This window comes from Amblyomma mixtum, chromosome 9 (genome assembly GCF_055824585.1).
Source record: "Amblyomma mixtum isolate Tamu chromosome 9, ASM5582458v1, whole genome shotgun sequence".
NCBI classification, from domain to species: domain Eukaryota; kingdom Metazoa; phylum Arthropoda; class Arachnida; order Ixodida; family Ixodidae; genus Amblyomma; species Amblyomma mixtum.
Window position 1 is genome coordinate 75,921,369 of NC_143020.1, and position 13,921 is coordinate 75,935,289.

Sequence of the window (13,921 nt, forward strand, 5' to 3'; positions counted from 1 at the left end):
ATGTAAATCAAGCTTGTGGTAGAGCGAGTGCCATACCTGAGCGCGGAACGAGGTCGCCCGATGTGCAGTACATAGTGTTTTACTTTGTACTCAGTCAGGATAAACTGATAAAGCAAGGAAATATAATAGGAAATACGGAAAATGAACGTTTTATAATTAAGATAATTGCGTAAATGAAAAGTGAACATGTGTCCCCACTCGCGGATTCATGCAAGTGTTGTTCGTGATGTATTATGCGCTTCTTCGAGAAGCTACTTCCTCGTCGATTGCCAATTAGCGTCGAAATAAGAGAGAAGCCGAGTGGCGTGCGTGACCAGGAATGCAAACATTATCATTAATGAAGATGCAGAAAAAAAGACGACTGATATAAATGCTAGACAGAAACAAGACCGTTGAATATTACTGTGAAATTGGTCGCTCATGATGATTGTCGCCGTTTTACGCAGCAAAACATACCCAAGAATTCTGGACGAGCATTTTGAACAGGAAATAGTTTATGAACGCAGTTTTATATGAGTTTATGGGCGTTTAACGTCGCAAAGCGACTCAGGCTATGGGGAACACCATAGTCAGGGGCTGCTGAAATATCGACCACCTGGGGTTGTTCAACGTGCGCTGATATCACATTACACGGGCCTCTTAGAATTTCGCCTCCATCGAAATTCGAGCGCCACGGCCAGAATCGAATCTGTGCTTTTGGGTCAGCAGCCGAGAGCCATAATCTTTTAACCACCGCGGCGGCTTTGCAGGTCACTGGCATTTTTTCTTTCATATATGGGAAGACTTCACTATAACAAGTAATATGTCAGCCGATCTTCAGTCTGCAGGCTTGCAATTTTTTTGTTATTAAGGTTTGGGCTATCGTCTAGAGCGTGCCCCATTGCTCATCTATAGCAGTTTTACCTGCTCGATAGGATGGAAACACCATAAAAAAAAAATTTTTCTACACATCGGAAGAATGAACGAATACTTAGAACACTTACAATATTCATATATATCAGTATCCTAGTGTCTCAGTATTCGAAATTTTTTGTCTAGGAATGTTGAACATGGGAATCGCGGGTTCTCAACGGCATTCACGTCCTTTTGTGCTGGTAGGTGGCCGGTGAAGCGGTTTCGTTCTTAATTAACGAGTCGAATTGGTTACTTTCTGCAGACTTTGGCCATTTTCTAGCTGCAGAGTGTCCGTTTATTTTTCGGCCCCGGCTCTGGTTCCTAATAGAAGCAACTGTATCTGGCAATAGTGTTCCGTCCACACGAAGAAAACTGCAGCTAGACTTTCATCCAGATGTAAGGATGATTTAAGACTATATCAGTAGAGGCGTAGAGTGTGCGACTCCCGCGTGCCTGCATTGCGGGCCAGCGAGGGAATATTCAAGGTTTGGGGCCGCAGGGGTTGGGGGAAGACGAGAAGCCATTTCCGTCAATCACCGTTATAGTTCCGCCGATGAAGAAGATTTTCGGTAATTGCAAAATGTGAAGTTTGGTGGCGAAAGGCGCGGTACGCTGGAACCGCTGATGGGTTAGACAGCAAATCGCGAAGAGAGACAATCCATGGAACTTTACGATGCTCGAAAGGCAAGTCTATGGTGGTGAGCGAAGGTGCCGCGTATTCGAGCGCGGATATGCTGGGAATCTCGGCCGGTAGGGGGAGCAGGACAATATATCGGCGTCCTGATGCTTGCGGCCCGACCGGTATAGACGATGCATAAGTTATATTCTCTTAAACGGAGAGCCCATACAGCCAGCCAGCTGGATAGATGTTTTTACTAAGAAAGCCAATGGAAAGAATGCTGGCCCGTGACCACGACAAAGGACAGCCAGCTGCATAGCATGATCACTGAGTTAGATAGGCAGAGCAAAACGTAGGGCCTAAAAAGCAACATGCAGAAAATCAAATTAATGTTCAAAAGTCTAGCAAGGGAAGAGCTGTTCGTAATTAATAGCGAGGGGCTGGAAGTAGTAAGAGAATATATCTACTCAGGGCAGGTAGTGACAGCTGATCCGCATCATGAGAGGGAAATAACTAGAAGAATAAGAATGGGGTGGAGCGCATATGGCAGGTTCTCTCAGATCATGAATGGCAGTTTGCCAATATCCCTCAAGAGAAAAGTATACAACAGCTGTATCTTAACGGTACTCACCTACGGGGCAGAAATGTGGAGGCTAACAAAGAGGGTTCAGCTTAAGTTAAGGACGACGCAGCGAGGTATAGAAAGAAAAATGATAGGCGTAACGTTAAATGACCGGAAGCGGGCGGAGTGGGTGAGGGAACAAACGCGGGTTAATGACATCCTAGTCGAAATCAAGAGGCAGAAGTGGGCTTGGGCAGGGCATGTAATGTGAAGACAAGATAACCGCTGGTGCTTAAGGGTAACAGAGTGGATTCCAAAAGAAGGCAAGCGTAGCAGGGAGCGGCAGAAAGTTAGGTGGGCGGATGAGATTAAGAAGTTTTCGGGGATACAGTAGCCGCAGCTGCCGAAGGACTGGGTTAATTGGAGAGACATGGGAGAGGCCTTTGCCCTGCAGTGGGCATAGTCAGGCTGCTGATGATGATGAGCATCAAATCGACATTTTTTTTTTTTAAGTTGAGCTGGAAGCTGGCGTTCTTAAGGCGGGGCCATACGTGCTTCAGACGGGACCGATGAGTCTCAAATTCGGGTGAAATGATCACGACGTCATCCAGAAAACAGATGCAGGACTTCCCTTCAGGCCGCGCGTAACGGTGTTCATCCTTAGCTCGAAAGTAATAAGAGCTTTACAGAGGCCGAAATGCATCACGGTACATCCGTACAGGCTGTCAGTGGTCACAAATGCGTTTTTGTGGCGATGTTCTGGTACCATATAGAAGGGTGGTCGTCGTCACTTTGCAAAGCTAGAGTAGCTATTCAAGTGTATGCATTATTTTTAGTTGCTAATGATTTAAAAGAGGTTCTCATTAAAAGGCACAATAAAGCGAAAAAGATGGAGACTCTGAGACCATTTAATTATAAAAAAAAAATTTTTTTAATGTCGGAGCACTGCTGTTGAGCTTACACGCTCGCCTTGGCGGACCAACAGGAGTGAGTTCGGCAAACTCACTACGGGGTAAGTGCGTTCATCAGCGAGTGTCACTAAAGCTCACCGTGTACACTCCGCGAACGACAGTCTAGGCGAACGTCGTTTGGTGAAGAGTGACACTAAATGCCCCCCAGTGACAAGGGTATAAAACGTGTTCTCAATTCTTGCTTTTTCCGTTGCTTGTGATGCATGTTATGCTACAAAGACGTTAGTCGCGAGGTGTCCCTACTGGCATCGCAATCCATTTTTAAGGAATCCCACAGTGCTAACGTATGTGACTGTTTGGTAACCCTTACTTGTAATCCTTCGCAGGTTACGTGCTGGAACGCGAGCCGTGGCTGTGATCTTGTGATGGCTGCTTCGCATCTCGCCAATCATATTCGTGACGAGTGCCTGTACAACCGCCCTCCCTGCCCCCAGTGAAGGTCATCCAGCAAGCAATGCCCGGAGGGAGCGCCACGCCAACTACGACCAGGTTCTGAAGGATCACAAGCTGCCATCCGATCTCAACTTCGTCTAAATCAGAAAGCAGCGCTGGCCTGACCACTCTGGAATTTTGGCATCGCTTGAAGAGCACCTTCAAGGCCAAGCCAGAAGCTTTTTTTTTGCAGGCATTAACCTACAGCTTCCGAAAGCATTACGGAGCAAGGGGGAGTGAGTTACTGAAGAAAAAGAAAAAAATACAACTTCATTAACTGAGCAGGCTTGAGCGTCAATCATTCAATTTCATTTTGAGATCGATTTGACAATAAAATATTTCGCGCAAGTGCTTGTCTTTGCTTGATATTTTTGAATTTTAAGACTGCGGTCTGCGGTCATGGGAACAAGTGAGGCTGTTTGATATAGGAACATGTCTCTGGTTTTTACGTGAAATATTGTACATAAGAGTTCAAGCACCAAATCTCCTCGGCGGAAGGCAAGCCGTTTCTCGTTGAGCTCGCCTATCAAGGAACTTTTGTTGTCTTTCCTGCCATACAGTCGCCAACTGATCTGGCTGCGCGGCTTTGAATTATTTCTCTATGCTCATCGAGCTTCTTGTTGAAAGGGACCCAAAAGCATTAGCCATAATCTAAAATTGAAGTTACGTAGATCAAAAAGGCAACATTTTTTAACTTTATGGATGAACATATCATGTTCCTTTGAATAAAATTGAATGCCCTGTGCCCTTACTTCCAAAGCGCTAACGTACGCGCTATGGAAACAAGCAGACGTTAGTGTACCTTGTCAACGTATTGTATTGTTATTCACCCTGCAAGAGGATTCAGTAGGTCTTTTATTTTTGGTAAAACAGATATGAACACACTTTCTGTATGGTAAATTCATCTTCCAAGTTCAACTCCTGGGCTGATTTCGTGTTTAATCTTTTCATAAGCACGCGGCACCATAGCATTTGCGGACATCTGCGATACTCTACGAAGCTGTCGCCAAATAACAGCGAATACGGTGGGATGCCTTCAAGGTGTTGCTTAAGACAGGAGTCGCGGTATGCTTGCCATGACTGCTGCACTGATGACCTCTATAGGACGACAGAACTTATTGAGGGTGGTGGTCTGTGCAACCCTTTGTTTTTCTCCCGAGGAGGGGGGGGGGGGGAGGAGGGAGGTTGACATTATAGTATCGCCGCTTACTTGTTGGCAGCTATTGGCGGTTTCACGGAAAACAGCGAACGACAAAAGAGCGTACAATCAAGCCCCACAAGAAGCAACGGCCCAATGATAAAACAAAAGTGAAAAAAAAAACTGCGCAAGAAATCAACAGCATGACGGAAAGGGAAAAAAATCCTCACACCGACAAGCTAGTTCTTAGGAAAAAAAAGCAGGGTGACAGCAGAGGAGAACAGGAAATAAACGAACAGCACGACGACAAAAGAGCGCAGTGCAGTACAGCGCCGCTTTGCGGAAAGGGGAACTGTGTCAATCATAGCATGAGAGGGAAAAGACGATCCAAATGGCAACGGTAAAGTGAAGCTTGAAAGCACGAGCTGATGGGCGAGTTGGTTGTACATGATATGATTGAAACAGCGCAAGGCCGAAGGCCAAAAAAGAGAGCAGAGGAAAGGAGGAAAAGGACAACACAGCGCTTGTCCTTTTCCTCCTTTCCTCTGCTCTCTTTTTTTGGCCTTCGGCCTTGCGCTGTTTCAATCATATCGGTAAAGTGAGTTTGCGATTGTTCGTTTCGCTAACAATTCAATAACGCTTAGCATCTATCGTCTCCCTTCCATTGTGGATAAGCATGAAAATTACCAATCCTTCAGTGGTTGGTCGCCCCTTTTCTTCTGATGTGCGAGAAGTGATGCATTACAATACATCATCATTACAGCTTCCGTACACTTGCTGGTGAAACCAATGCCGTGACCTCTCGAAGGCAGACACACGCGAACACAAAATGTAGGCTATGCGAGTTTGTCTTGAATTTGCTGGTTTGGCTTTTTGTGGTTTAACGTCCGCAAGCGACTCAGGCTATAAGGGATCTCGTAGTGAAGGACTCCGGAAATTTCGACCACCTGGGTTAGTTTAACATGCACTGACCTCGCACAGTACACGGACCTCTAGAATTTCGCCTCCATCGAAATTGGACAGCCGCGGCCGGGATCGAACCCGCGTCTTCCGGGTCAGCAGCCGAGCGCCATAACCACTGAGCCACCGTGGCGGCCTGTCTGGTATTATATGTTTTGAGCATCGTGTTTACCTCATCCACAGTATCCGCATTGGTTTTTATTTACTCCGTACTCATGCAAATCATAATTCCTGATAACCATTTTTTTTTTCAATTTTTCCAATTGCCGCTGTTTGTTTTTAATATAGGAGAGTGTGCGCATGCGAAAACATCTCGGCCTCAGGAGAAGAGCCCACAACCTGTTATGTGGAAAGCTGGCGCCCTTGTTTTATGGTTTGTCTCAGTTTGTCAAGTGTGCTCATGAGTGAACACCTTACGACTATAAGAGAGTATTTAAGAGGACACATTTGTCAGACACCTGCTTTTTTTAAAATACATTCCTTAAGAGGAATGTTTTCAGTTTTGATGTAAAACAAAGAACTTATTGTGCATGTGCAAAGTAAGCGCCAAACATGAACTACAGTTTTACGCGTTGAAAACAATGTATGCACAGCATCATTCGTGAACTAGCGCGAAAGCAGAGGGAATTACACAAATTATAGAACAATAAAAATCAAAGGAAAATAGCGCGCGATTGATAAATCAATGACATATCACTGCTGCCACTACTCTCAGCAAATTAGGTATCAACCAGCTATGTTTACGATATAGTTACGGATTGAAGAGTGCTGGCGGGAGCTATCTTCTACAGTTATTCCAGTTTTCCCCATTTCTAGCTTTTTACCTTTGACTTTATGATACGTTTATGTTCCGTTAAATTTTACTTTGGAGTTTAGATTTCGTTTTTGACACTTCTCTGGCTCGCGCTTTTAGTTCTTGCCAGTTTTTGCTGTTTCATAATTTTCTACTGGTCTTGGTTTCGACTCACCTGGTCTGCGGCTGTTGGATTCTTCCTCTTCACATGCCAGACGTTTGATAGCCTATTGAGGAATGTATTTTTATACGAAGACTTCTTCGCTTTGTGCGTTCTTATTGGTTTCCTGGTGTCACGGGGCTCCTTGGTTGCATTCAAAAACCTGCTCGTCGCTCTCAACAAATTGCTGGTAGTTCGGCGCCTGTCGTCTTAACGTCTGTATTCTTCCTTTTTTCGCGCTGCTCCCACTAGAAGTTGAACGCTAGAATCTCATGCAGTGAAGCTGTAGTATAGCAGTGCTGTTAGATGAACTGGAGGGTATTAAGTGGGATGTCATATGGCTTAGTGAGGTTGGGAGGACAGATGTAGTGTATACAGCGTTAATGGGGGCGCTATCGTAGATTAGTGGACAGACAAGAGCTATAGGTGCGGGATTTCTCATCAATCAGGAGAGAGCCGGCAGGATAGATGAATTCTATAGTATTAACGAAAGGGTGGTAGCTATCGTAATCAGGCTTAATAAGAGTGGTACAGTCCTACGCGCCTGCATCTGGCTGTTATGAATAGATCGTAGAACGCTACTATACGGACGAGGAATCGCAATGAACAAATTAAAAACACAGTAAACTTCAGTGCCAAGGTAGGGAAAGAGAAGACTGGAGACCAGGCAGCACGCGACTATGGCGTAGGCTCTGGGAATAGCAGGAGGGAAGTTATTGGTAGAATTAGCAGAGAAATAATTTTTGGATCATAACTACCTTTTTCCGAAAACGAGAAAGCTGGAAATGAACGTGCAAGAGCCCCAATGGTGAGACTAAAAATGAAATAGACCGCGCTCCGTTGCCTCAAAATGGGCTGCCCGAACAGCTGCGCAGCTGCGGAAGAATGTATCCCGTATGTTTCTTAACATCCATCGTTATGAAATCTGCTATCGGTGTGGTGTTCGGCACGTGTGCTGTTTCTCGCCGAAATCAACATCTCAGGGCAAAGTGGTAGGAGTACGCTAAAGCGCCGTGCCTCTCCTTGCAGCGCTCAGTGAGATATAACATGGTTTGGCGCTGTTTTTAGCAAGCAAAAAAATAAAGACTACTGCTTGACTCAACTTGCAGGATAAATTTATGTTAACTTTTGAGGCAATATGTGCGTCAAAAACGCTTCGTAAGAACCGGTAGGTATCGTGTTTTGCTTTTTGTCGTACTCAAATAAAAAAAAAAAGCAGGGAACTTTAACCGAAGAGACAGAATCCACCCTAATACGGTGACGTGCCTTTATACAAGCATGCTGATAGCGATTTAGCACCACTGTCGCCATCCTTGGTCGTGTGACCCCAAAGCCATAGGCATTCTACAGTTCGCAGGCGGCGCTGCGATTTTTCCAAAGTCCACCTAAATTCCGCTGCCGTCAGCCGCGGGGCTACAAAAGAGGCGAGAACAAGTTTTGAACTTTGGGTGATAACACTTCTTGCTTAGGTTCCCTTGGCGAAGCAGAAAGCGGACGCACGCCGCGCGTGGCTTTGAAAGAGCGCGGAAGCTCATGCATATAAGTGCAGGCGGAGGGTGTGGGAAAAGCACTACGGAAGAAATAAAAAATGACGGCTCCTCTCGCTAGACTGCATGTTACGGCGCGACGATAGACTCGGTAAAGTTCATAGCCGGTTACCTATAGCTCCCTTCAGGATTCCTGCTTTCGGGCTGGCTGTTGGCGTAGGCGCACACCTCAAAATGCCATTCTGGCTTTCTCACAGAATAGCAAGGTTATTCCTTACCTATCACTTTCCTCACTGACATCCCTGCGTCCAAAGGAAAAAATCAGGGGGGCACTTTGTTGACCTAAGGTGCAGTGAGGCGAAAGCGTTACGCGCAGTGTTGCTGCTTGTGTCACTGATGTGGGGTTAAGATGTTAAGCTTCGCCTCTAAGAGTCGAACAGAATGCCATCGCCCGTTCGGCTCTGCGTCTTGCTCGTCGGTAAACTGGTTTTTGAGAAAAGGAAACGTATCTGTCTCGCATATTTCGGTGGTCGCCTGAACCTCGCCGTAAGAGAAGGGAGGAAGATGGGAGTGAACGAACACACCGTACTCACTAGACGCGCATTTGTTCATTCGAAACCATCGAGCTGGCATGTCGGAGTAGTTAGCGTCCTCGTCTCGCACTCCGGAAACCCTGGTTCGATTCTCCGACTCGACCAATTTAGAACTCGATTTTATTTATTTATCTGGTCTGAATGGAAACGGTAATTAGGCTAATTAGTTAATTCAGCAATTAACAAAACTCACTCCCACTTAACTGGAGCATCACTACACGATCCCTTTAATTGGTTGCATGGTTACCAGCCAAAGTACAATTGGCCCCGTTTGAAATTCGCGCACTGTGACGTCAAGACTATTTCGACCTATTGAAAAGCGTGACATTTCTGTCGACAACACCTGCCTACAACGATGAGGCGATAAAGGCTTCCGCCTTAAAACTATGAGCGTTGCTGAAAGCTTGGCTGCGCGTAAAGACGCGAGCAAGCTTTGTCCGCAGCTCTGGAGTTGTGTGCCGCGGGCGAAATAAAGTATAATAATCGCATAGTTGCCTTCCTGCGTGTCCGGGGCTTCCGTATTTCTGTTTCGTGCACCTCTGCTGGGGACCTTGAGTACCAGCACTGTCCATGACATTCATTACCTGCGAAAAAATTGCTGCACCTTCTTTGAGCGGATCGCTGCTCCTACCCTCCATAGTCGGATACAAGTAAAGAAAAAAGCGGCTTTTACTCTCATCTCTCATTTGCCAGACTTGGATTATAATTTTATAGTTACTTGTTCTACTCTTTGATCGTTTGGTGTTTTGTATAACCTTTTCTTGCACGCATTACCCTTACTGTTTATTACTTATGCTGTTTCTTCTTCATTGTTGGTATCTAAACTGCGGATGTGTATTGTAACCATATCGCTTAGCTGACGATACCGGGCTAAATCTCAAAAGAAACCATTGGCTTAGACGGGCCTGTTTTGCTGTATTCATTTCTTTTGTGCTATATAAAGATATAATAATCATTATACAAACTCTCTTCGTTTTTATTTGATCTCCTTCACTTTCAACTTTGAGCTGGCCTTTTTTCACATATAACTTCCCCTTTAAAGCATTTTCTTTCTCACTTGCGCATTTCTACGTGTACAATTTTGGCTTTGTTTTTTCCTCCGTAATATTTCCCCAACTGTACTTGTTTTCATTAATCTTTTTACTTTAAATCCATGACTCACGTCTGATTATTTGTAAGGCGTTCACTTATCATATTTATTTATTGTAAATCATTGCATTCTAGCTAGTATTTTAAGGATTTCATTATCGTTCGGGTCTCGACTTGTTTATTTTTTATTGTATTTTTCTGTGACAGGTCCTTCTTGTTTTCATTCCCTTTATTCATTGTTTTGCCTTTCCCTCCCTCTCTCTCTCTTAACTTTATTCATTGTTTCTGCTTGTTATAGTAAAAGCTCGTTAATTCGACAGTGACGGGACCGCGAAAAATTTTCGAATTATCCAAATGTCGAAATATCGAATGAACAACACAAAACTATGTTTGCCGCAACAGGACGTACCTTTATTTGTTATCGTCGTCTGCTTTTTCGAGAGAGTTTGAGCTAGTACCATAGCTGTAACAGCTGCCAGGTACTCCGCGGTACACCCATCGTCAGGGATTTGTTCACAGCAGTTCTCCCGCACGTTGAAGGCTTCTGCGGCTTCTTTCACCTTGTGCTTCGGCATTTGGGACAACTGCTCACAATCGACACCATCCGACGAATCGTCGTTGACAGCGCCTGTCGCTTCAATTATTTCATCCTCGGTAAGCTTTCAGGACATAAAGCAGAGGAGTAAACACGCTGACAAAGCGCGCAACTACCAAAAAAGACGCGGTCTTACGGTTAAACATCTGCGATCGTAGCAGCAAGAACGCACGGAAACAACGACACACGCCGAAACGAGACTTGCTGTCGATAGGGTTAAGCGGACGACACCAACACGACCACAGCGACACAACAAAGCACAGAGAAAGACGCCAGCTGCTTCGGCCGCCGCTAACCTCGAATCCTTCGCCCTCTCTCAGGCTGCTGATGACGATGACCATACGGATGGCCTATCAGCCGTACAGTAGCGCCGCTCGTAGCGTGCTTTTTTTTTTTTTTGCTCTCGGCGCACCAGCTTGGCAGGCTGCGGAGTCAAGTCGAATTAACCAAAGCACGGCAAAATTTGTTCGAATGTATAATTGTAGGGACCTCGCGTGCGCGTCGAATTATCGGGTTTTATTATACTTTATGTTCGCTGTCACGCCTTTCACACATTCGACCCTCTTGATCTCGTTGATTTCTAAAATCTACGCAGTTTTCCTTTAGGGCGCAGCAACTTAATTGTTTTCCCAATACGTTCATGCCAGCCTTAGCTACTCAATGCGAGCGATGGAGAAATTTCAAAAGAAATATTTTTCACCGCATCGAATCATTGGACTTTTACGTTCAATATCGCCCTGAAATTACCGTACCGTATTGCAATATTCCAAAATAATGTCGAAGAATCCTGGAACTCAACGTAGCAAAACTAAAGACACCCAATGAAGGAGTACTTCCACTTTACATGTTCTTCTTGGTGTACAGCTTTTCACCTTGCAACGACAACACCGAAAAATAAAGCCTGGAAATGAAGCAATAATTCGGAATAATTTTATTTTAAGCTGCGTGGCGGTGCTTTGAAGTCTTGTCGCTAGATGCCGCCACAGTGTCCACGTCTACTTTAGTTCCGCTATGCCCTGCAGACAAAGCGTCGTCCACAAGCATACATGCTCTGCAGACATGTAATTCAAAAGCAGATTTTGAAGAGAAAAAAAATGCGCTTTTATTTTGACATAATTAGGACGAGAAGAAACTGGATAATGCTTCAGGCGGAGAACACTGCTGAAAGTGGTCAAGATGTTTCACTACGTTTCCCGGGACCATGGCGTTTCCAGGTAGCTCTTATCCAGGTGAAATCGCTTGAGAAGATCCTCTAGGTCCGCCATTTGTAAGCTTTTAAACGCTGCAGGCTGGTCCGAGGGATGGCGCTCAACAGTCATGAAGCGGCAGTCCTTCCCGGCGGCGTGCCGCCTTGTGTCCGACTGCAAAAAAAAAAAAAATCCCAATAGCGTTATAAAACCTCCTGCATATTAGCCAAAATTTGCAACAACATGCGAGACTGAAAAACATAAAAAATGAATTTCCGTGATTTAGGCAAGTCAGAGGATGTGAGAAGAAACCATGCAGCATTTACACAGAAAACGGCTTTAATTACAGTGTAATGAAACATGAGTGCACACTGAAAAGCATCATGTGTCAAGGGTACAGCTTTAGTGCAGAAAAATTTCATAGATAAGTAACATCACTGTCAAAGGTACTTACCCCAGCAGCCTCAGCAAAAGATGAACGCTGACCTGGCCAGAAAGGCTCCGCATTGGGATTTAGCGAGGAGTTCTGAAAGCAAATGAGTGAATAAAAAAATCCTTGGCAAATCCGCTATAATCAGTATAGAATATCGTGTCTCATTTAGTTAAAAAGGAGGCCTAAAGCCAAGCAAAAGTGATGCAAACATTCAAAGCGCAATATTACAATACAAATAATAATAAATAAATAAATTCTGGACAAGAGCATTTTTGAGCAGTAGACCTTTCACGAACGAAATTTTTTTGTGTAATGTAATATTTCCCCGCAACAATCAATATAGCAGTTGATCAACGGACGAGTGTGTTGTTGAAATATTTTTCCATTAAGGCCACTGTTATCGGCTAAAGTGTTCTTTACTGGTTGCCGATGGTAGTCTTAACTGTTCGATGCGGTCGATGCAGACCTTTAAAAGAAAGATTTTGCTACATATCGGAATAATTTATTATTATCTTGAATGTTTCCATTGTAAGCACAACATGCGACCTTCGTCTTCATCTGTACATATCCATCATCATCGCTCGAAGCACAACATGCGACCTTCGTCTTCATCTGTACATATCCATCATCATCGATCATCTTTTTCTTCGAAGGGTTGGTCGCCATACTTGCGGGTGCCATTAAAGCTCGCTCCATCCTGCGCTCTGTCTCCTGTCTCACAAGTGGTGGAGTGTGCTCTCGATCCCTGCGTCCTCTACGCCGCCAGACTGCAGCTACGTTCCGGTCGCCACCTGCTCGTACCATCCGCACCGATGGATACCGCCAGCGACAACACCACTCGTACTCCCGGTGGGCCCCCCGTTCTTCTTCCTCTCGATTCGAACCGTCTGGAGCCAGCGATGATGAGCCAACCCGGTTCTTCCCAATCTTCTGGACACCCCACTTGGACCATCACCGCACTCCAGCGCGAGCCTCCCATTTTTGCTGGTCTTCGTGGGGACGATGTCGAGGACTGGCTCGACCAATATAACCAGGTCAGTGCCTATAATCGTTGGGACTCAGCGATGAAACTTGTAAACGTGTCGTTCTACCTCACTGCCGTGGCCAAGACTTGGTTCGTCAACCACAAAGATGCCATCCCGGACTGGGCTCACTTCTCGGCACAGATACGACAAATCTTTGGCACATCTGGTGCAAGCCCCGCTGTCTACAAAAAAAAGCTAGATACGCGCGTTCAGCTACCCGGTGAGTCCTACACATCCTACATTGAAGACGTGCTTGCCCTGTGTCGACGTGTCAACAGCGCTATGTCAGAGAACGATCGGGTACGTCATCTTCTGAAAGGGCTTGGGTCATTTGCCTTCAACACGCTTGCTGCTCAGAATCCAACGTCAGTCCAAGACATCCGAACAACTTGCCATCGTCTTGACGACCTTTAGTCGCTTCGATTAAAAGACACCTGGGACACCCCACTTTCACCTGACGTGGACTTACGCTCCCTCATTCGCTCCATTATCCGGGAGGAACTGCACGGCTCCACCTTACCGCCAGTTGATTCCCACCCGCCTCCAGCCCCGTCGTCCTCGCCTTTGCGTGATCTCATCAAAGACGAGCTCGCTTCGGTCACTCGCCCCTTGGCTGCGGAACCACCTGTACCGCGTTTTGTGCCTACCTATGCCCAGGTTGCTGCGACGCCTCCTGCTGCTGTTTACCCGTCGCATCCACAGCCCGTCCAGCAAACTCCGGTCTCTGTGTCCCCGAGCCCCGCTATGTGTCCTGTTTGGAGTCCGCCTGCACGTCGGCCGGTATGTCACTACTGCGGAATTCGCGGGCACGTTGCCCGTGTGTGCCGTCGGCGTCAACGCGACGAGCGCGAGTGGTACCCAGACTTTCGCAACGGAGCTACGTACTCGTCACCTGCTTACCGTCCGGCGTTTGCCTCCAGTCCTCCTCGTCGCCCATCGTACGGGGACTTCTCCCAAGACGCTCCGCACTCGTCGTACGCTTA